The 22,150-nt window shown below is 40.9% G+C and overlaps 1 protein-coding gene across 1 annotated transcript in view; it reads left to right on the plus strand.

The window, feature by feature from the left end:
* The window catches only part of TENM2 (teneurin transmembrane protein 2), an 832,723-nt gene that overhangs the window by 106,822 nt on the left and 703,751 nt on the right, over nt 1-22,150 (plus strand). The gene's annotated exons all lie outside the window — the stretch shown is intronic.

Genomic DNA, 22,150 nt, shown 5'->3' on the forward strand with positions numbered 1-22,150 from the left:
AGGCAACTGCTTGATGTCAGCTACTGTGATTGACTCCCTGCCATGTTATCTGGGGATTTTAAATTTATGGTGTGTTGGCACATTCAGCACCTTCAGGTATTTATCTGAAAAGGACTTTTATTTTATTTTAAGCTTTATTCCAGGCAAAGTGGATATTCAGCCTCCCCCTGCCAATTTCAGCAGTGCCAGTATGTTAGGACTTGAAATGCAAGCAGTTAAATGTTAAAGAAGATGAACAAAAAACACAAATGAAACTTCTCAAAATGTTAGAAATATATGACCAAGTTAGACTTAAAGAGTCAAATTTAGCACTCAGTAGATACATGCAACTCTTGCTGATTTCAGGAGAAATAGCAGGCATGTATTTGAGGGAAGAAGTTAGCCCTAATCTTTGTATTTCCATGAATATTGTTGCATGCATTTCTTCATTAAAGTATATGGGGGTTGTGTATTTAATAGTAATGGCAGATGCTAGGAAAGCAAATAACCAAAGTGTTAAAAATATATGTATGTAAAAATACACTGACTCACTCTGCTATTTGGTAAACTTACATGCTTTGTACTCACGCATAAAATATATTCACGTAATGGCCTGACCCAGAATCCATTGGAAGACCATGAAACAACTCCCATTGACTTCAGTAGGCTTTGGAAAAGTCCCAATAATTGTTTCAAATGAATGAACTGACTAAGAAAGTTATCTTTCCAGTACTATTAAAGCTCAAAGATTGAGTTTGAGTCTACCCCTGCTGAGGTCAATGGCAGTTTTCACCCTGAGAGTTACCTCTACCTATCTAATCTATCCATAAAATGCATTTCAAAAAGGTAGTTTTTCAAACTATGATGTTTATCAAAACAGGAAGCATGCTATAAAATGAAGTGCAAGACACAGTATATCAGATTCACTTTTGAATGTACATTATTAGCATTTTATTTAGTAAGGCTTTTATGATGATAAATGTTTCCATATGGTTGGCTGTAAAATATTCACACAGATGTGAAATGTCTGTTATACAAGCAGAGGTGTTAACTTAAGTAAACTTCAGTCTCCTTCTCTGCCAAATCCTGTTCAGCTTAAAAAAAATCAGTTCCTTTTCACATCACCGATTTTATGAAGTTTGGGAATGTATTATCATATAGATTGACAGGTACCCCACTCAGGTTCAGCACCGCTGCCTGGACGCTTACAAAGCCATCATTAATTTCTTTCACTTTTGCCCAGCATTGGTTTCCTACATAATAAACACTGTGTCCTTCAGAACCAAATCAATAACCTGTTAGATATGCTTTTCTTGAAGAGGAAGTAACAAGAATCTACACTTCAAGAGAAATGCACTCTCCAGTACAGTTTCAGGAGTCACAGGCATAAAACAAGACATTTCTTGGTATGGAATTTTTATACTTTGCCCCTAACCACATTAGTTGAACTCATGATGCATAGATTTCATTGAGTTTATTTAAAGCACTGCATGCCCTTTTTCTTGACATGGTTCAGCTGCTTTATTGCAATACATATTACAACTTTAAAATGGTGACATTTTTGATACTGAGATGCTAATCACAAATTCTGTCATTCCACTTCAAAATAATAAACTGTGTCAATTTTCTTTTAATATTAAATCAATATTGGTACTTCTCCGTACATTTCCAAGTCGTACAGAGGAAGCTTAATTGCTATAAATCACACTAATATTACTATTTTCAACACTTCTGCTACTTCAAATCCATTTACAAGGCTTAGGACTATTTTTTTTTTCACTTTTAGAGTTGCTATGATTGAACTTTATCTTAAATTAGAATTGTGTGAACCTTGAATTAGCAGGTTTGAAATGCATATTGATAAATTAAAATAATTTAATGTAAATTCATTTAAATTTCCTGATTTACTTGGGAAGAAACTCGTTTCTGATAAAACAGGATATTAAAAAAAAAAGGGGGGGGGGTGCTTTTCCAACTCTATCTATTTTTACAGTCCTGACACTTTTTTCAATATATTATCCTAGAATTTAGTATCCCGTCTTGAAATGTAACTTTTATAATGCTGTCTGTAACTCGTGTGATCCCTTGTAAGAGAGGCATCCAACTAGAATGTGAATATGTAAGGGTAAACAATACAAGTCTCTTATAGCCATGGTCAACTGGATTCAGAGCTTCTGGTTACCTGAATAGTTATGGGTGTTCATCCAAAAAATGTACAGCAGACATTTATAAGGAAGCTTGATTTATCTCACACCTGGTGTGCCTTATGCTAGGTAGGCAAAAAGTCAGTTTTGGGGACCCACAGGTTGTGGGGAACGTACTCAAATGTATCAGAGTTCCAGAGTTTTCTGTTCTCCTGGTGCTCTGCTAGTTGTGTCTAATCTACAGGAGACACTATTTAAAAAGTCAACATTTGCTGACAGCGACTTCACCATTAAGTGGCAATAACAGTATCTCACATAATCCTGGGTGGTTACTGACGGCAAATGGTGATTTATAATAGTAACCCGTGTAGAAAAAAGTTTACTATGGAGGGTGGGTGTTAATACAGGGATTTTCTTAGTTGAGAAAGGTGGGTTTGAAGTGATGCTGTCTTCCGCAGAATAACATTGGAGATGCTCAAATCCCAACCTATGCCCACATGTGTTTGGTTATGGCCAGGTTCTGTCACCCTTACTGTTGCTTAGTCACAAATTACTCACTAATGTACAACTTAGCATGAATAAAAGGGTAGAATCTGCCCCTTACAATATATGAGTCAGATGGTACAATCAGTGTCTCTCCATTAAAATCTTCTTCAGTGATGTTACTTTATACATCTGAAGAGCAGGCTAATTTAACCCTACATTAGTTACAGAATTAGGCCTATACTCACATAAGACCTCATTGGAAATACATGAGTATGAGCTGCATATTTGTGCCCTTACATTCTATGTTGTGAAAATATAAGACTGACTTTAGAAGTAAGTCGGCTTGTAATGGAAACTAATATAAAGCCATTTAAACTAAAAGGATCACTCATTTGCTTGGTATATGAATATTGTAAATTGATGAATAAATCCTAAATGAATTTTAATTACCATCCCCATCCCCTCCAAAAGCCATTCTAATTATGGCTTCTTTTTAAAAAGACAGATGAGGTTGTGATCAGGTGGAGGGTACAAGACTCTACTGGACTAAAACACTGATTTGCCATGAATTGCATTTGTAGGTGTTGCAGCTTATTTATTCTGCCTTGCAACTGTCCAGTGTGACTCTTATGCCAGCCAGGAATTGTTGAAGTAGAGCAGTGCACTGACCAGTTCTTTTATACCCAGAGCTGCAAGGGAAGATGGGGTGGAATTCGCTACCTTCACTCTGTGCTCCATGAACATTTTCCCGCACAGGGGGAATCTTCAGCTAGTTGGTTGTCTGGCTATGCCAAAAGAATGACAGGAGACATTAGATATGGGTTTAATCAGGCCGCAACTTTATTATTAGATGTCTGGGACTAACCCAGCAGATAAAATGTGCAGGTGAAAACCCCCACAATTCACTGAGGGGGGAGAGGTAAGTGCTTCTCTCTCTCTCTCACACACACACACACTCACACTCACACTCACACTCTCACACACACACACACACACACACACACACACACACACACCTACCTCTCTTTCTGTTCATGTCCCTCCAGCAGATCCACTGCTGGGCACCTACAATTCCAGGTGGAGGCTTCCACTAGCTCCCCCCCTTTTCATCCAGGTCCCTCCAGCAATTCCCCTGCCGGGACCATACTGACCACGCCCCCTTGTAGGAGGGGTTAAGGTGAACTATAATGTTGGTGGGGGGGGATGGCTCCCTGCTGTACCAATCAGAGGAGTCCCCAACTGCTCCCGGCTTGCTCAACTACCAAGCACCTCTCCTTAATTACTTTTCCAAGCAATGTATATGTTCTTTTGTGCCTTAATTTGTGGAGTACCTGCACTGAACATCCGCTATACACTTAAAGAATTGCGACATATCACCTACCGCCCATCATGCTATGCATGAACATAGCCCACTTGAACCTGCTGCGAGGAAGGTGAGAAAACCCCCATGGCACCTGGCCAATATGGTTGTAAGGAAATAATTCCTTCCCAGCACCCCTTAACGGGGCGGCTAGCATAATGCCCACAGCAGATATAGCTAATCACCCAGTATATTTGTGACCTAAATAGGGAGGGGGTGCTGCCTAGCCTGTTCCGAGTGAATGAGAGGAGGGGCCAGAACCAGGCTGACCTTTTTAAACCCCTCATTCCTAGGTGGTGAATCATCCACCATGCTGACTGCTTTTCCAGCAGTTTTATGTCTCCTCTCCTCCCCCAAGTCAGAAAGCATTGCCCTCTTCTCTCGGTCAACCAGACAAATCCTCCCCTCCCCCGCCCCGCTTAAAGTGCAAAGTGGTGATTATAGCAGTTTTATGACCCATTTGCATGCCTGAAGCAATGTAAATTGTATTCTATTCAGGTTCCTATAGAGTGCCCAACTCTATGGTATTTAAAGGCTAGGCTCTGACCCACAATTACTGATTGTGTTGTGGAATGTTTTATTGATTAGCTAATGAAGAGATTAGAGGTAGGGAGCAACATGGAATTACTCAAGATTCAGTGTTTTGGGATAAAATGAAGCCAGTGAAGTAAGTGCTTCAACAAAATTATAATAAGCAAAATGGGTGGTGAAAAAGGAATTAACTAACCTATCAAGGTCTTTCCTGCTAAGTGTTTTTTTGAACCAAGTAACATTTTGTAAGCACTTTGTCTATGTATCAAGAAGGTAGTTAGTTATTAAAAGAAAGGTCAGCTGGCACTATGAAAGCAAGTCAGTGTTGTGTTTTGGGATGGAGTTGGAACAACCGTGTCAATGGTATGGACTAGGAGTGCGATGCAGCGTACACTTTTCTATGTAGCACCTTAATTGCAGGTACCTGATACTATCATTGAACAGCAGGACATAACATAAAATGATATTTTTTCATTACTGTGTTGTTTTAAATGTATTGAAGGCTTCTACAGTAATGTAACTAAAATATCAAATATTTCAATTTTTTTGAAGTAACTTCTTTTTCTCAGCTTTACATTTATATGTGAGAAGGTAAATGAAATCAGTTTTGTGGGCAGAGGAGACCTCTCAGGACTCAAGTTATATTATTAAGGTAAAGAGTCAGACTACCAAAGTGACAGATAAAATAGTATCTAAGTTGTAGTGGCCCTCGATTTTAGAGAGAGAGAGAGAGAGAGAGAGAGGAAGGAATAGGGAAGAACAAAAAGCATGGGAAATAAACCTGTATCAAATTTCCGTAGAGCAAGGAAATATTTCAACACTATATGGTAATCTGTGCCTAAATTTTAAATGCATCTGCTATGAGATTCATGATTTAAAATAATTACTATATAGATAAACAAGGACCTGCAGAGAATGACTCTGAAAATCCGGCCATCATTAAATGAACGGGCAGATTGTGGCTTTAAGCCCCAGGCTACATTTTATGGGGCATGAGTTGAGAGGCTGCAGTCAGCAGACCCTGAGAGTGTTCTGAAGTGTCGCATAGAACTCTTGCCAGCATCCGTGGGTCTCACACAGTTGAGTTACAGCTTTGCCACCCATTTAGAGTGCAACGTGGGATATGAACCCTTAGCCCTGACCTCTCCCAATCCGTCTGCGGATTGTACTCCCTATTTCTGATGGAAAATGATTTCTGCACAGGATCACACACAAACAGTACATCCTTGTGGGACCAACCGTTAACTGGTTGGGAGAATCCCAAAGGGTGAAAAATTTTCAGGATCATTATCCATCAACACTAAACATGTCAAACCCTGTGGGATGTAGGACTGCATCAGCCCCTGTTTACCTATATTTTTTTGTCTTCCCTTTCCCTTCTTATTTTTTAAATTGTTTAAAAGTTTGAATGTTTCTTTCATGGAAACAATAAGGTAAGTTTACATCACTTACTGTAACATCACTATCGAAGCCTAGCAAAATGGAAGACAGATTTGGTACAGAAATCATCTTTTTGTTTTGTACTGCAGAGGGTTTATTACACAAGAGCATAAGAGGGCAAATAATTTTTAAAAATCCCTTATGTCCTTTTAAAATTCTTTTAAAGCTCACAGTATTAAATGCTACAGTTAATCATGTAATGCCACTATCATGTATATTCTAAATCTGTAAAGAAATTCACTCACATAAGGTAACCCAAGTTGGTGTTGACCTTGTTTTTTTGTTGCTGTCTCAATCAAAAATAGAATGAACACCACAATTTGACATTTTCCCAAGATAATTGGAATCAGAGACTTCTGTTTATGCTCAAAAACAAAGATAAAATGTTACCACATGGGGAAAATGTAAAGAGAACAGGTCAAGATTTAGGGCTTTACAACTGAGATGTTTTACTTATTTTCACTGTCTTGATCTTGGGCATGTTGCTCTCAATATTGTTTTTCCTTGCATTTTTCTTCAACTTTATATTTCTGATTTCATGAGTTGCACATAGAAGGTTATGGTGAAAGTGTGGCTTCTACTCTGTAAAAATGATTTGAGATTCCGTGTGTGTGTGTGTGTGTGTGTGTGTGTGTGTGTGTGTGTGAATGATTTGCCCAGTTCACAGTTAGAGATTTTCTCTTAACTGTCATCCCTGAAAACTTTGAGACCTGAAAGCCAAGCAGAGTTCTCTTGGTGCTCATCAATAGTAAAGATTCTGAAAGTGGAACTTAGTTAACAATTCTGTATTTGATATACATGTGTTAATAGGACCACTGCAGACAGGGGTGCTAGAACAATTTGTAAAGTGGGGGTGCTGAGAGCCTTTAAACCAAACTGTAAACCCTGTATATACTGGAAACTACTTCAAGCCAAGGAGTTTGGCAGCACTCCTAATTCCCGCACCTATGACTGCAGCTGCTGGAGAGTGAACTGGAGTCTTAAGTACTAACAAAAGGAAAAAGTAGGGGTTGTTGGGGGATACTTAGTAAAGTGAGCAGATCTACATGGGAATAGACGTAGGAAGCAGATCTGTGAAATGTACAATTTTTACATATGCACTTTCCTCTTCATAGGCTCATTTTAAAGAGGGATGAACTAGCAGTAAGATAATATACACTTTACATCCACTTTACATCCAGGAGCAACAAGAAAGCTGTAGATTTAATGTAAGATTTGAAGTATAATATTGATTTGAACAGGTGAGAAGAGTGTAAAACAAACCCAAACAAACTAGACGTGTCCAGTTGATCTGCAGGGCAATCACGTATGCCAAGGCAGAGAGCCTGCAGAGTTGTGCTCAGATCTTTCATTTAGTAATGCAGCTTGACTCCCCTCCCCACACAGAAACAAGTTTGTTGCTGGAGAGCAATGGGAAAAGGTGCCCCAGAACTAGATTTTCTTAGGTCTGCCAGAGGTTCGAGGCCATCCCAGAAAGAAGATCTGGCCCAGATTAGCGCATATTCACAAAATGGAGGCCCAGAAGAGGATTTTTAAAAAGATAATACAAGAAGTGCTGATGTGTATGGGCATGGAAATACTTTATCTGTACTTTAGGAAAGCTTGTGAAGTACTTCTTAAATGACAAATTTAAAAGGTCATCAAGAATGGTATCAAAGCTCAGCTGCTTAAGTGGATCCAATTTTGATTTGATCTCAAAACCCAAGGGCGCTTCTGAGAGGAAGCAGTTTGGGAATGGGGGAATTGACTAGCAGAGGTGACTTAAGGACTTAACACTGATCATCTACAGTTTTGTTCGGATAAGTGGCTTGTGCAACTCAATACAAAGAAAGGCAAGGTAATGAAGTTGGGCACAAAAAATGAAGGAAGCGCGCTCTGGCGCGCGCTCTCTCTCTCTGTGTGTATATATATAACACTAGCGCGCACGCACACACACACACACACATAATGGTCATAAGCTTTAAAACACTGAGCAAGAGAAGGATATGAAGTACTGGTTGATAAAATCTAAGACAGTTTTTACAGGTTTAAAAGATACCCAGTAACCCTTTGGTGCAGACCAATGCTGAACAAATACAAGTGGTGGTAAATATTCAAGCATGTCAAAGGAGCTAGGTAGATGACATCTGGAATACAGTGCTCGTTTATACATAGAAAAGAAATGTTATGCATGGTGCAGTAACAACGCCTACATTTATGTTGACTGAGACTTTACAATAATAACCCATGTAGTTCAGGTTTCAGAGGGGTAGCCATGTTAGTCTGTATCAGTAAAAACAACGAGGAGTCCTTGTGGCACCGTATAGCTTGTTGCTTATAACCAGTACACAAATTATTCTGCAGTTGTGGAATTTCCTATAGAATTCACTCCCTGCCTCAGAATTATGCTCCAGAATCTGAGCTTTCATTTAAAAAAAAATTGAAACTAGACATTTTGATTGCAAAAGAAACCTCAAAGGTGTGAACTACAGTAGAACCCTCAGAGCTATGAACCCCCCCCCCCCCCCAGACGTTCTTGTTAAACCCTGGATTTGTGCTGGAAATGGCCCAACTTGATTATCATACACATTGTAAGGAGACTGATCACTTTACATAAGCTATTACCAGCAGGAGACTGGGGTGGGGGGAGAGAAAACGTTTTGTAGTGGTAAACACCCATTTTTTCATGCTTTGTGTGTATAAAAGATCTTCTATACTTTCCACAGTATGCATTCGATGAAGTGAGCTGTAGCTCACGAAAGCTTATGCTCAAATAAATTGGTTAGTCTCTAAGGTGCCACAAGTACTCCTTTTCTTTTTATGAACACCTCAGGAATAGATATTGTTTGTAATTCTGAACAATACAATATGGTGGTTCTTACAAAAGGTTACAGCTGAACATTTACTTAATACAGCTTTGAGACTTTACTATGCAGAAGAAAAATGTTGCTTTTAACCATCTTAACTTAAAAGAAACAAGCACAGGAACAGTTTCCTTATCTTGTCAACTTTTTTTAACTTTCTCTTTGTATTTTGTAGTAATTTACATTTAACACAGTACTGCACTGTATTTGCTTTTTTTGTGTCTGCTACTGCCTGCGTACCTCCCGTTCCAAATGACGTATGTCGTTGACTGCTCAGTTTGCAATTCCGAGGTGTAAGTGTAAAATGATTTAAGTGTCATCTGGTGTCTCCTGGGAGTCTGACACCATAGCTCTGACAACTTTGGGCTGCTCCATTCATTTCAATGCCTCTGTAATTCTACAGTATGGCATTTTCCCAAGATGCCATGGAATTCCCCATTTTGCTGTTGTCAGGATCACCCCTTTTTTTTCTGTTTTATTGTAACAGGACCTGCCTGCAGTCACCTCTTGCTCTGCAAATTTTCCTACAAGAGGAAGCCTTACCTGTGTTTTTGCAAGGCGCAAAAGAGCGGGAATAAAGGATATTTCATGGTGATAGAGTAAATTTAAGGTTGTCATGGAATTTAGAGGGTCCTGCTACAGAATTTAGGAGTTGTTACCATGAAATTTGTTCACTTTGGGTACTTCTACATGGCAATAAAAGATGCAAGGCACAGCTGTGGGTGGCCCGAGTCAGCTGACTCAAGCTTGGACTGGGATCTATAGAATTGCCCAGGCTGAGGGACACTCCCGGAGGGGAGAAAACTGTTTATTGCAGTGTAGACATACCTTTTGTGTCCTAGAATAAAGAATGTCCTAGTTATAAATTCATCATACATTTAACTGTTTGTGCACATGTTTTCTATGCTTCGCCCTCTGCCTTAGATTTTATTAGTTGTGATTTTTTTTTCTGCTTTGGGTTTGTAACAAATTCAAAACTGAATGTTGTGTTTGAATGACCTTTGAACCACTGGCTTTGCAATGAATTAGTAAGTTATTAGGAACTTGTAACAAAAGCCATTACAATAGAACCTCACTAATTATCACTTCTACGAACCCATCAGCTCTATACTTTTTTTCATTAAACCTTTCTGCTTCACCCCACTTCTTGTCTTAGATTTAATAGTAGAGAGAAGTGATAATGGGATGCCATATCATTAACTGGATGATAATTTTACAAGATGTTGTAACAAATGTATTGTACAATATAATGAGGTATTATGAATGAAACTAAACTATGTCAAAATATTTTCTAAAATTTCATATTTCGAGTTGAGCTCATAATTGTGCAGTTATGTGAAAGAGGGGTTATTGAAGATAAAACCCCTGTGCTGGGAGCGCGCGTGCGCGTGCTCCTTTCTCTCTCTCTCTGTGGTGAGACAATGTAGATTTAGTGAAGTAGACTCAGATGATAGGGGGTAGGTCAACAAAGTAAGCAAGCAACAATACTTCTGCTCAAAGTGTGATTTAATTTGAATAATGCCTTTGTATATTTTTGCACAACAGAAGTGTGTATCTGATAAAGTTAATCCAGTCTGGCAATGAATGTGTTGTAAGTGGCTGAACGATAAAAACAAACTCGGGTAGATTTGGATGTTAATATTGTTTTAATTAACCTTATCTCAGTTAAACATAGGAGTGTGTGTGTATGTATATATAAATTAAACCAAAGCAAGCATCTCAAGAATATATTTTGCATTATATTTGTTTCCACTTTCTCTTTCCACATAAAGTATGTGAGACTTCACCCAAAGTTTCCTCTAGTTCTTCTAGGATCAGATTCAGATCTTTGCTCATGTAGAATTGTACTTTCCACTATCTGCAATCTTCTTGATTACAAAGATTTAGATATTTAATTAACTAAAGAATAGTTGGGTCAGTTTGAATATTGCATTTTTTCCAGTCATTCATTTATGCAACTAGGTCTAAGCCTAATAATAAACTGTGTGCATATGCAATATGTGTGAGATATGTATATCTCACACATTGCATACATACACAGTTTATTATTCATCTTAGAACTCATTTTTATATACACATTATATAAATATGTAAAATATAAATAAAATTAAGTCTCAGCCTAACTAATATAGTTTATATAATATACTTAGTTTTGTCATGCACGCTATTTCTAAATATTTCACACAATGCATTTTCTTATTACAGTCTGCTCAATGTCCATTTTTGTCAGCTTGCCTAAGTACATCTATTTTGATATAATTAAAAACATTCTTTCTAGCTCTGTTCAGAAGTAAATCAGAAAATGCATATTTCTTGGTGCTAATTTTGTTTTTAGCATCTTGGAATAAATGTAGATGCCTGCAAAAATAAGATTCCAAATTCACTGTGGGTTTTTGTTAAAAATCAGTGTTTTAAACGTTTAATATTAATCTATTCAATAAATGCAGCTTGTGAAAACTCCATGTATTCCATTGCTTTAGCTGAGAAGAAACATAATTCAGGAACCATAATACTGTTTTGATGATTCTGATCCTCTTACAGTCTTGTTTCAAGAAGCTGCAGAGGTCATCAGAAATGCCTCAGGAGGTCTCAATTCTTTGCTGTCATACCAAACCCAAATGTTTTGTTATAGGCAGCTATTTTTCTACCTCCAAAACCCTCACCTGCTTAGTCTCTCAGTGCTCAGTTCTGTCACCTATATTATTCAACATCTATATGAAGCGGTTGGTAGAGATGGTGACACATTGTGCTCTAGTGTCATTATGTAAACATCCAGCTCTCTGTATTATTTATGTCAAATGTAAACACACCCGTCTTCCGCTTTTCTCTTTATCTATCCAAAATTGGCATCTGGACAAAGAACATCTGACAAAAATGGAACACTGATAACACAGATGTAATGCTGGAAGGAAGATGGAAACATTTTGAAGAACTTGCCTTTCATATAAACTTCCCCACTATTGAAGGCACATTCAAGTGGTCTGCGTTCTTAGGATCGTTTTAGGACTTGTCAGGACTGCTGGAGATCAAATATATGTGGTGGCAAAAATGCTCAATACTATTTGTGATTGGGAAGAGACCTGCCCTCCATATTTTTGAACCTATGTACAGTGGATCAGCTCATTTGTGACCTTTTAAGCTTGAATGTCACATCTCATTATATTGTTTTGGCGGGTGTCACTAGGAGGTTCCATTGCATGTTGTCTTCCAAATTCTTTTTCTTAGTATGCAAACAGTTGTGTTGGAAAGACCTGCTGTGGTAGTGTCACAGTTATGCAAGGTTCAGTATAGAGGCAGTGGTCTTCGGATACTGGGCTGTAATGTGGGTGTCCTCTTCAACTCAGACCTCTCTGGGTCCTCACATCCAGGCTATGTCTGTCTTGCAGATTATTTTTGCATAACATCTCTAAGATAAGGCCTTTCAGCTGGAGCCCATTCACACAGCTAAAACTCTCATCTGGGTTCTCATCATCTAGCATCTTGGTTACTGCAACAAACTCTCTGACCTTGACAAATATGATCTTGTCCCACTAATGTACACTCAGAATGCAGCTGCAAAAATCTTTTTCCTAGTTTGTTGCTTTGACTATGTCACCCTTCTCATTGAATCCCACTACCAGCTCCTTGTTCTGTCATATTAGACATAAGCGACTTGTCTTTTTTTCAAGGCCATTCATGGCCTATGCAAGCCTAGATATCATCTCTCTGATTAGAGAAGTTCAGGCAGGCCTTTGTGGGAACTGGGCATTGGTTTGAGCTGAGATTACTGGGAGGGGTTTGCCTACATGCTGTTTGAGTATCTCTGTTCCAGGACTTGTGAATATGCAGGGGTGAAAGTAACTTACATTTCTTATAGGTACTGTCATATTGCAACCCCCCTGGTGTGGCGGGAGGGGCTCAGGGCCGGGGGCTGGAGGTGTGTGGGGGGAGCTCAGGGCAGGGGTTGGGGTGTGGGGAGAGCTCAGGGGAGGGAGTTGGGGTGTGGGGGGTGCAGGAGTCAGGGTTGGGTTGTGTGTGGGGCTCCAGGAAGGCTGTTGGGGTGTGTGTGGAGGGGTGCAGGAGTCAGGGGTGGGGGGACTCAGGCAGGGGTGGGTGGGTGTGTGTGTGAGGTGCTTAGGGCAGGGGTGGGTGTGTAGGGGGAAGTCCCGGCGAGGACTTGGGAGGGATGTGTGTAGGGGGAAGTCCCGGCGGGGACTGTCCCAGTTGCAGCTGGGTTACCTGGATGGTGGATGGGTCCCTGCCCCACACTGTTCCTGTTCCTGTCAAGGGAGCTGTGGGCCAACTAGGGTGACCAGATGCTAAATACAAAATATCGGAATCGCCGCAGGGGAAGCGCCTTTTCAATTGTTACATGCACCCGGCATGTTCGGGGGCGGGAAATAAATCGTGCCGGCGAAGAAAGAAGTAGCCGTCGCCGAAGTGCCGCCAGGTGGCTGTAACTGAAAAAGCGCTCCTCCTGCCTGTCACCGCTGCCTAAGGGAAAAAAAAAAAAAGCAACGCCCGAAACAAAATGTCGGGACAAATGGCCTACTTCGGTCAGGATGCGGGACAAACTGCTCAATATCAGGACGTCTGGTCACCCTAGGGCCAGCTGTGTGGGGGCACTGCATCTGCAGGCAAATGAGCGAAGGCAACAGAAGACCCCCTTGCCTGCCGCGCTCTTACCCTCCCCGCCCCCCAGGAGCCTCAGCAGTGGCATGCCGCAGGGATGGCACGTGTCTGCAGTGCCCTGGTGTCCAGCCAGTGCGGCAAGAGAGGGGCAGCAGGACAGGCTGGGACGCGGACGCCTAAGCCTCCACCTACAGTGCGCCCTCCTTCAGCCCTTCACTTGCCTGGCTGCCTGCTGCTTAGCACGGGGCCGCCAGCACCAGCTTGCAGGAGAGTTCCGGCAGCCGGCAGGACCCCAGCTGGGAGCACGCCACACGCCACGTCTCCACCCTCAGCGGAGCGCCCCAGCATCAGCCGGCTCCTTCTTACTGGGGCGGCGCACCGGGGCACACAGCCTTACTTTCACCACTGTGAATATGTATAAATAAAACAAGTTACAATTAGAATATACCATACTGTTACTGATTTCTTCTCTTAAACATCTCTTACTGCTCAGTAGAGGGATGACACTCATGTCAGAATGGGACACTAGAGTCAGAAGAAGGGATAACAATACTCTAGGGTATGTTTACACTTGTAACTTGGAATCACACTCCTAGTTTCATGTAGACATACTTGTGCTAGCTCTCATGGTGCTAATGTGCTAAAAATAGTAGTGGACTCTGTGGATATGTTCTAGGTTGGCTAGCCTATGCTATTGCTCACCACTTCCCCTGATACTGTGGCTACACTATTATTTCTAGACTGCTTGCTCAGATGAGAGCTAGTCCAAGCTGGGAATCACAACACTGGGTCCTAGTGTAGGTATAGCTTAGAGCACCGTTTCTCAAATGCAGCCACTGTGGCCACGTGCGGCCATCAAGGATTTTCCTGAGGCCATGACAGTTTCCTGGCAGTGGGGGGAGGGAAGCATCAGCCCCTCCCCTTCCTCCCTGTTGCTCCTGCATGTGCTGCCTCTGATGCCTCTGGAGACACAGGGGGGACACAGCGCTTAAGGAGCAAGATAAGGTGACGAGGAGGGGATGAGAGGGTGAGGCGCCGAGGCAAGCAGCGGGGCCTGGCGGTGGAGTAAGAAGGTGAATGGCTAGCCAGCAGTGGTGGGGGCGGGGGGTGAGGAGGCGAGCGGGGGGGCGGCATGGCGGAGGAGTAAGGAGGTGAGCGGCGAGCCGGCAGCAGGGTGACAAGTCGGGCAGGGGGGTCTGGCTGTGAGCAGAGGAGTGGGGAGGCGAGTGGTGGGTGAGAGGAGATGAGCAGCGTGTAGGGGTCTGAGCTGCGTGTGGGGGACTGAGGAGGGATGCAGGAGGTGAGCGGCAGGCATGGGCAGTGGGTGGAGCACCCCCTTTGGGGAGGCTAACCCCTTCTACCTGTGGTCCCCCAGCAGCCAGAGCCACAAGCCCCCCGCTCAGAGAAGCCCCAAGTGTGCCCCCCCCATGGCCGGAGGAGTCCCAAGACCCCTCAACACACACACCTGCCCGGAGGAGCCCTGGCTGGCTGAAGCCCGGAGAGTGCCCTCTTCCCCCCGCCTCCCCAAACCATTCAGAGGAGCTCCCAGTCAGCCCAAGCCCCCACACCCACCCAGAGGAGCCCCAGACCAGCCGCAGCCATGCTTCCCCTCTCATCCCCAGACCCAAGCCACCCAGATATGTTTTTCATTATTATTTGGACTTCTATTATGTCAAATAATTTTTAAATTTACTTCAGAACTGTTGTACAGACAACCACTTTTACCAAAAAAGCAAAGGAAACAATAATATAAAAGACAAGAACGTACAAAGCACCTTATTTGTGTTTCTATTCTGTTAGGTCCAGTAAAGAATAGAAATAACTGAGCATGATTTTTATTACTGAATCTGCAAAAAAAAAATCCAAAATCTTACATAAATTACAATGATTTTAGGAAAAATAAATAAAAAAATAAAATAATTTTAGGAAGAAGTTCAGTGCGGCCACCAGCAAGAGTTAGTGGTTGCGCTCTGAGGCCATCAAACAATTTGTTGCGAGAACCCCGGCCTTGAGTGAAATGATAGAAAAAGCTACATAAATACAATAGCCCGCCTGCTTACCAGTGGAAGTTGCTGCAAACACCTCACCCACATGTTCTACTGGTTCCTCGCTGCATTCAGAGTCCAGCTTAAGGTCCCTCTCCTGATAGTCAATCTTTCAGGGGATTAGATGTAAATTCTTTGACATAATGCTGGTCTCTTAGGGACTTTCCATAGCTGCATTCCACCAAAATGGTGAAACTTTTGATCAGTGCATGGGGGGTGGGCTCATGAGTGTAGATGATGGAACACTTGAAGAAGCTGGGCCTTGTATGGGACTCACTGCAGCCAGATATACTAATGATCAGACCTCTTCACATTGAGAACTAAATGCAGAACTCATTCCTTTGATAAATTAATGTCTTCCCTCGATAAATTCTTCACAAACCACATCCACTTAGACAAACAAAACATATGAACTAATTAAGCTATATTTCTCCTATGGATTGGGAATGAAGATAAAATGATAGTATTGTTTTTGGTTTTTTTAGTTTTAAGTACATTGAAGGCATTTCAATAATATGGTATTGAATGCCATATAAATACCTAGATAGTTGAACCAAAAATTATGTAATCACAGACCAGAACTTTGCAATTCGTTTTCTTTCCTTTTTTTAATGGTAGGCAGCTGAGGAAGTGATCTGACCTTTAAGAATGCAATGGAACAATCCTTTTAGTTTCTTTAGCTACGGGTCAAGCCCTACAATCTTGCTCCATCTTTACTACAGAAAACCTCCCATTGGAGTTTGTGGGAGTTTTCCCTGAGTGAAGGCCAACCGTGACTACAGGAATGGACACTTCCTACATTTTCTCGTCTTGTCTTTCAAAATGAAAAATATAATTCCAAGCTAGAAGGGCCAAAACTTGTTCACTTCAGGAGGCCTGTTTGCATGAGTAATATGAGTGGGCTATGCACTAACATATGTCAGTGCCAAAAACCTATAAAAGATCCACTGAATTGTGTTTAAATAACCTAAGTTTATCCATAAAGTTTCTAATACTGAAGGCTTTACTCAGGCAGAGCTTAAAGGGATTTGTCAAAGATATAAATGGACATTTTGCAAAAGTGAGAACAGCAATATCTGCCTCAAAGGGACAGATATGGGCAAATTATTTGGCTGGCAATTATTAAAACAGTGGTGTTCACCTTTAATAGAGGGAACCTTTATAGTAACTCTTTTCACATTACACAATTTTTTTCAAGTAAAATAAATCCTAGGGTCAGCTTCTGCCACCCTAACACATGTGATATTGTACCTTGCATTGTGGTTAGTCCTGTTGAAACAGTGGCATTGCTTGTGAAGTAAGGTACTGATCAACGTGAGGAAGGGCAGCAGAACCTGACCTTTTTAATGATTGTCTGTGTACCCTGTGCTCTCTGTCCTTTGTAGTGATTAGGCCTTATAGAGTGGTTTATGAGGTTAATCTTACGCAGGGATTGGTAACCGGCGGGCTGGGCCAGTTTGTTTACCTGCTGCGTCTGTAGGTTCGGCCCATCATGGCTCCCACTGGCCACAGTTCGCTGCTGCAGGCCACTGGGGGCTGCGGGAAGCGACACAGGCTGAGGGATGTGCTGGCTGCGGCTTCCCCCAGCACCCATTGGCCTGGAGCGGCGAACCGCAGCCAGTGGAAGCTGCGATCGGCCGAACCTGCGAATGCAGCAGATAAACAAACCAGCCCCGCCTGCCAGGGGGCTTACCCTGGCGGGCCGCTTGCCAAAGGTTGCTGATCCCTGCTCTGACCTTTGTATTAAGGACCCTGTCTGCTTTAGTTCAAGCACTTAGAGGCTCATGCTTTTAGAATCAGAGATCCCAGATTGAATCTGTGCTGCTAATGGCCCATGTAGGGGCATTGCATTACATCCACATCTTTTATTCAGTGTAATTCCTGACTTCTTAAATTGTCATAAATATCAGATTGTCTACTGTTTTTTGGTTTTGTTTTTTAAAAAAAGACAAGCAAGTATAAGGAGGCTGTAACCGTGCCTCAGTGGGTCACAACTGAGGATTCCAAATTCAGAACGAACTGCTGAGAAATAGGGCAGATATATCCAAGACTGGTGGCTAATCCCCAATAGGATATACCAAACCAGCAACAAAAGTAAACTTCTGTTTCACCACACTGGCTAATAAGAAGTCATAAAAGTAGTTTCCTTTGGCATCCCAGACCTTGTATTACTAGCAAAAACACTGGATTTAAAGGTGTGGTTCTTTACAACCAGACTAATCAAATAAATGGTGGTTCTGATCCCAAAGGACCAGCCACACACCCAGGTCAATACATAAGTTAGATCTTACCCAAAAATCAAACTGTTGCTAATCCTTTAGTATCAAATCTAAAGGTTTATTTCTAAAAAGAAAGGAAGGTGAGAGTTAAAATTGGTTCAATGAATCAAATACAGTAATTGTAAAGTTCTTGGTACAGGCTTATAGCAGTGATGGAATAAACTGCTGGCTTAAATCAAGTCTCCGGCTGCTTCCAAATCATTGGAAGGACCACAGTCCATTAGGTAGAATGCACCCATTAGTGTAGTCCATAATTCAGAGGTTTGGGCAAGAAAGAGGCTGGAGCAGGATAGAGGCCTTTTATAGTTTCTGCCATTTGGAGGGCATCCCATTTTTCTTACTGTGGAAAATTACAGGAGCAAGATCGAGTTTGGAGTCACATGGACAAGTCCCATGTCCATGCATTTTGCCTGGTTACAGCAGGAAATTCCATTAAGTGTAGATGGGTGTCTCCCATAGTCCATTGTCAGTTAAGTTCTTTTAATGGGTCACTCAATTTGAACAGTCCCTCCAAGATGTGCTGGCTAGCTACCTTGTGGGCGGTATCCCAGGAGCAAACATTTGAAATCCAGGTATAGAGCCAATACTTATAACTTCAAAAACAAAAATGATTATATATACAGATAGCATAATTGTAACCAGCAAGTCATAACCTTTTCATAGACACCTCACTTGACAACCTTTGTATGAGTTTTGCTGCAAATATATAACAGTGGTTGCAACAATGATCTATATGGTCATATTTTAGTCAGATAACGTCACAGAGGCATTAGTATCAATAGGGCACTGCTGACACAGAAGGGAGGGACTTTCTGCTGATGAGATGATACTTGCTAGAATGTGCAGAATGCCCCATAAACCTGTCCTTGTTTGGCATCTGTGCCCTGTTGAAAATGAGACACTATCTTGGGAGTAGGCATAATGCCATCTAATTACAACAACATGACTGTAGGCAAGAGAATGAGTGAGCATCCTTTGTTTGCAAGAAGCCTGACTCATTCAGAAATGTTGAAAGGGTAGCAGTTGGACCCTTCCCACTAACGTCAAGTGATTTTTCTCAACGTTGGATTAACATTCAAGGCTGAAAGCCTAACTTGCATTTCTTCAGAAGATGGGTTGTAGGAACTGGTGAATCAGGAACAAGCGATCCACAGGAGACTTTTATAAAATCTATTGCTGTGACTTGAGTGGAACTAGATAAGAAATGGATTCAGCTATTTTCGTTAGACTGTTACTACTTAATAGAACATTAAAATAGGATAAGCTATGGCAAAATTATGAATCTTTGTGGTAATTAGGGGAGGAGAGGAGGGGAATTTTGTGAGCTGCTGACAGCAGCTAAAACTCCTGAGAACTGTAAAGAACTATTTTTTTTATATAATCCCACAGACTGCTTGTGCTTTACACATAAAACAGACCTGGCCCCTGTCCTAGTAATCTTATAATTTAAACAGAAGAAAGGTAGAAAAAGAAAAGAGAGAAACGAAGAAAGGAATTGTGATTAAATGGCAGTGTGAAGTTGTCTTGTCACTTCTTTTTTCTTTAAGTAAACTATGATGTGATTAGAGGTCAGAAGTCCAGTGTTTAAAGTCCTCAGTCAAGAAGTGTATTTTGAAGAGGAAATTGAAAGAGGAGTAGGTAAAGGCATGAAAGACTTGGTCAAAGAGAGGGTTGCAGGCATACAGGGCAGTGTGAGAAGAGGAGAGAGTGAAAGGTACAAAGGGAAAGTGGGAACAGATGAGCAGAGAGGTAGAAGAAGCTAGACTGTCCTTGAAAGCAGGGACAAGGAATTACATGAGATGTGGAGCTATGGGAAGCCAGCAAAGGAATGAAAGATGAGGCATAACCAACACCTAGACATGGGGTGTTGTAGTAGGGGAATAAAGATTTTGGAGATACTGTACATATTTTGCATTTGACAATTTGGGGGACAAAAGAGAAATTAATAGGAGACCTATACAAAATTGATAGATGTCTGACCTAAAGCCACAGCTGACAGGGATTTCAGAATCAAGAAGATGGCTTCTTCTAGTCCTAGCTCATGCTGTTATGCCTCAAGATGACGACAGAACATGGAATGCATAATCAGTCTGTAGGATAACTCTCTGTGTATGTGTGTGTTTCTCTGCTGTAACCTTTTGGATACCTAAATAAAACCCCAAAACAAACAAACCATACAAGCCTGCATAGTTAATACTAATAAAATACCTGGGCAAAATGACACAAGTTGGAGGTAGATTGTGAAGCCTTCACTCTAAACAATATGTCCTTTGTGGGTTTAGGTCAAGCCACTGATGGTTTATTTTCTAATAGTTCTTCTGGGTATTTAATTTTTATTATTATTTTCTTCCTTTGCAGAAGAAACTTCTTCCCGTGCCCCCCTACATTTTTGTTTTGTTTTTTTATGATATGCTGCAGTGCCTTTGTCATAAATATGAAGGGAAGGGTAAACACCTTTAAAATCCCTCCTGGCCAGAGGAAAAACCCTTCCACCTGTAAAGGGTTAAGAAGCTAGGATAACCTCGCTGGCACCTGACCAAAATGACCAATGAGGAGACAAGATACTTTCAAAGCTGGAGTGGGGGGAGAAACAAAGGTTCTCTCTGTCTGTGTGATGCTTTTGTCGGGAACAGAAAGGAATGGAGTCTTAGAACTTAGTAAGTAATCTAGCTAGATATGCGTTAGATCCTGTTTTGTTGAAATGGCTGAGAAAATAAGCTGTGCTGAATGGAATGTATATTCCTGTTTTTGTGTCTTTTTGTAACTTAAGGTTTTGCCTAGAGGGATTCTCTATGTTTTGAATCTGATTACCCTGTAAGGTATTTACCATCCTGATTTTACAGAGGTGATTCTTTTACTTTTTCTTTCATTAAAATTCTTCTTTTAAGAATCTGATTGCTTTTTTCATTGTTCTTAAGATCCAAGGGTTTGGGTCTGTGTTCACCGATGCAAATTGGTGAGGATTTTTATCAACCTTCCCCAGGAAAGGGAGTGTAGGCTTTGGGGAGGATTTTGGGGGGGAAGATGATTCCAAGCAGTCTCTTTCCCAGTTATATATTTGTTAGACGCTTGATGGTGGCAGCAAATAAAGTCCAAGGGCAAAAGGTAAAATAGTTGGTATCTTGGGGAAGTTTTAACCTAAGCTGGTAAAAATAAGCTTAGGGAGTTTTCATGCAGGTCCCCACATCTGTACCCTAGAGTTCAGAGTGGAGAAGGAACCTTGACAGCCTTGAACTCCAAAGTTGAACGCAATTCTAGATAATCTCTTCAGTGCTGTTTGACATTGGTGTGATGGCTCAAGTATGCTTTTTTCCATATTGGAATGCTGCAACATGAAGACACAATATAATGTGGTGGCAAAAATTGAGACAATTTCAGCTTCTAGAAATAAGTCTAAAGAAATCAGTATTAATTACATTACTCCACTGTGTGCTAATATATTTGCCTTTGGCTCAAGGAATACCTTTAAATACTTGAATTGCTTCAGATCATTAGGTGGTAAATTTGGGCAACGTTTCAGATGGTTTTGCCTTCTTGTGGTCTGTGTATTTGCAATAGCATTTCATTTCCTTCGCATGAAAGAATTGTTTCTTGACAAACTTTTCAAACAATTTTTAAATGTGATTTGAAGTTCCTAAAGTCTTGCTTGAGCTCTGCTGTTGATATCTCAAAGGAGTAAAACATACGTAGCAACTCCTCCAAAAAGATTCTCTCAAAAGAACGTATTAAAGATGAAATATAAGGATTTTTAGATCAAAAGGATAATGATTCTTTAAAATCTTTACTATGTGATAAATTATTCTGAAGGTATTATAAAAATGTACAAACTTGCACAAGGGAATAGCGGAAAAAGTTGGTAGTGACTTTGAAATTATTATAAACACAGAGCTAAAGACATACTGTACTTTCATAAGTTTATTTGTTTTAACCAATAAACTAGAAGTCTATAAATATGCACTTTAGACCTTTTCTGCTTGTCAGTCTGAGAAAAATATAGGGATAAGATAACATTTTGGGAGTCTTTATATAGCTTAAAATATTTTGTGTTTTATCAGGAGATTGACATAGATGACACTGATATGACAAAAGAAATCAGGAGTAAGAACTGAGATCAGAGGATAATAATACTGTAGTGACTTTCTTCAGAGGACAAATATCGTCCTTTTAGTGTCACTTAAATTTTGATACATGTATAAATGAGGCTCCAAGCATTTTGGTTAAATTATAAAATCAAGATTTCTCTAAAAATTAAGCTAACCTAGTAACATATGTCATTATGGTCATAAGTGGTGCATTTCTAACAATAGTTTTAACTAAAACTCTCCCAGTTCAATAATTGTGACCAACTTCAGCCATTTGATATAAGCACACAACTCCCACTGAGTTCTGTGACAATCAGGCACTCACAACCAAGGCCCATAATGTCCAATTT

The sequence above is a fragment of the Chelonia mydas genome, chromosome 8 (genome assembly GCF_015237465.2).
Source record: "Chelonia mydas isolate rCheMyd1 chromosome 8, rCheMyd1.pri.v2, whole genome shotgun sequence".
Classification (NCBI taxonomy): Eukaryota; Metazoa; Chordata; order Testudines; family Cheloniidae; genus Chelonia; species Chelonia mydas.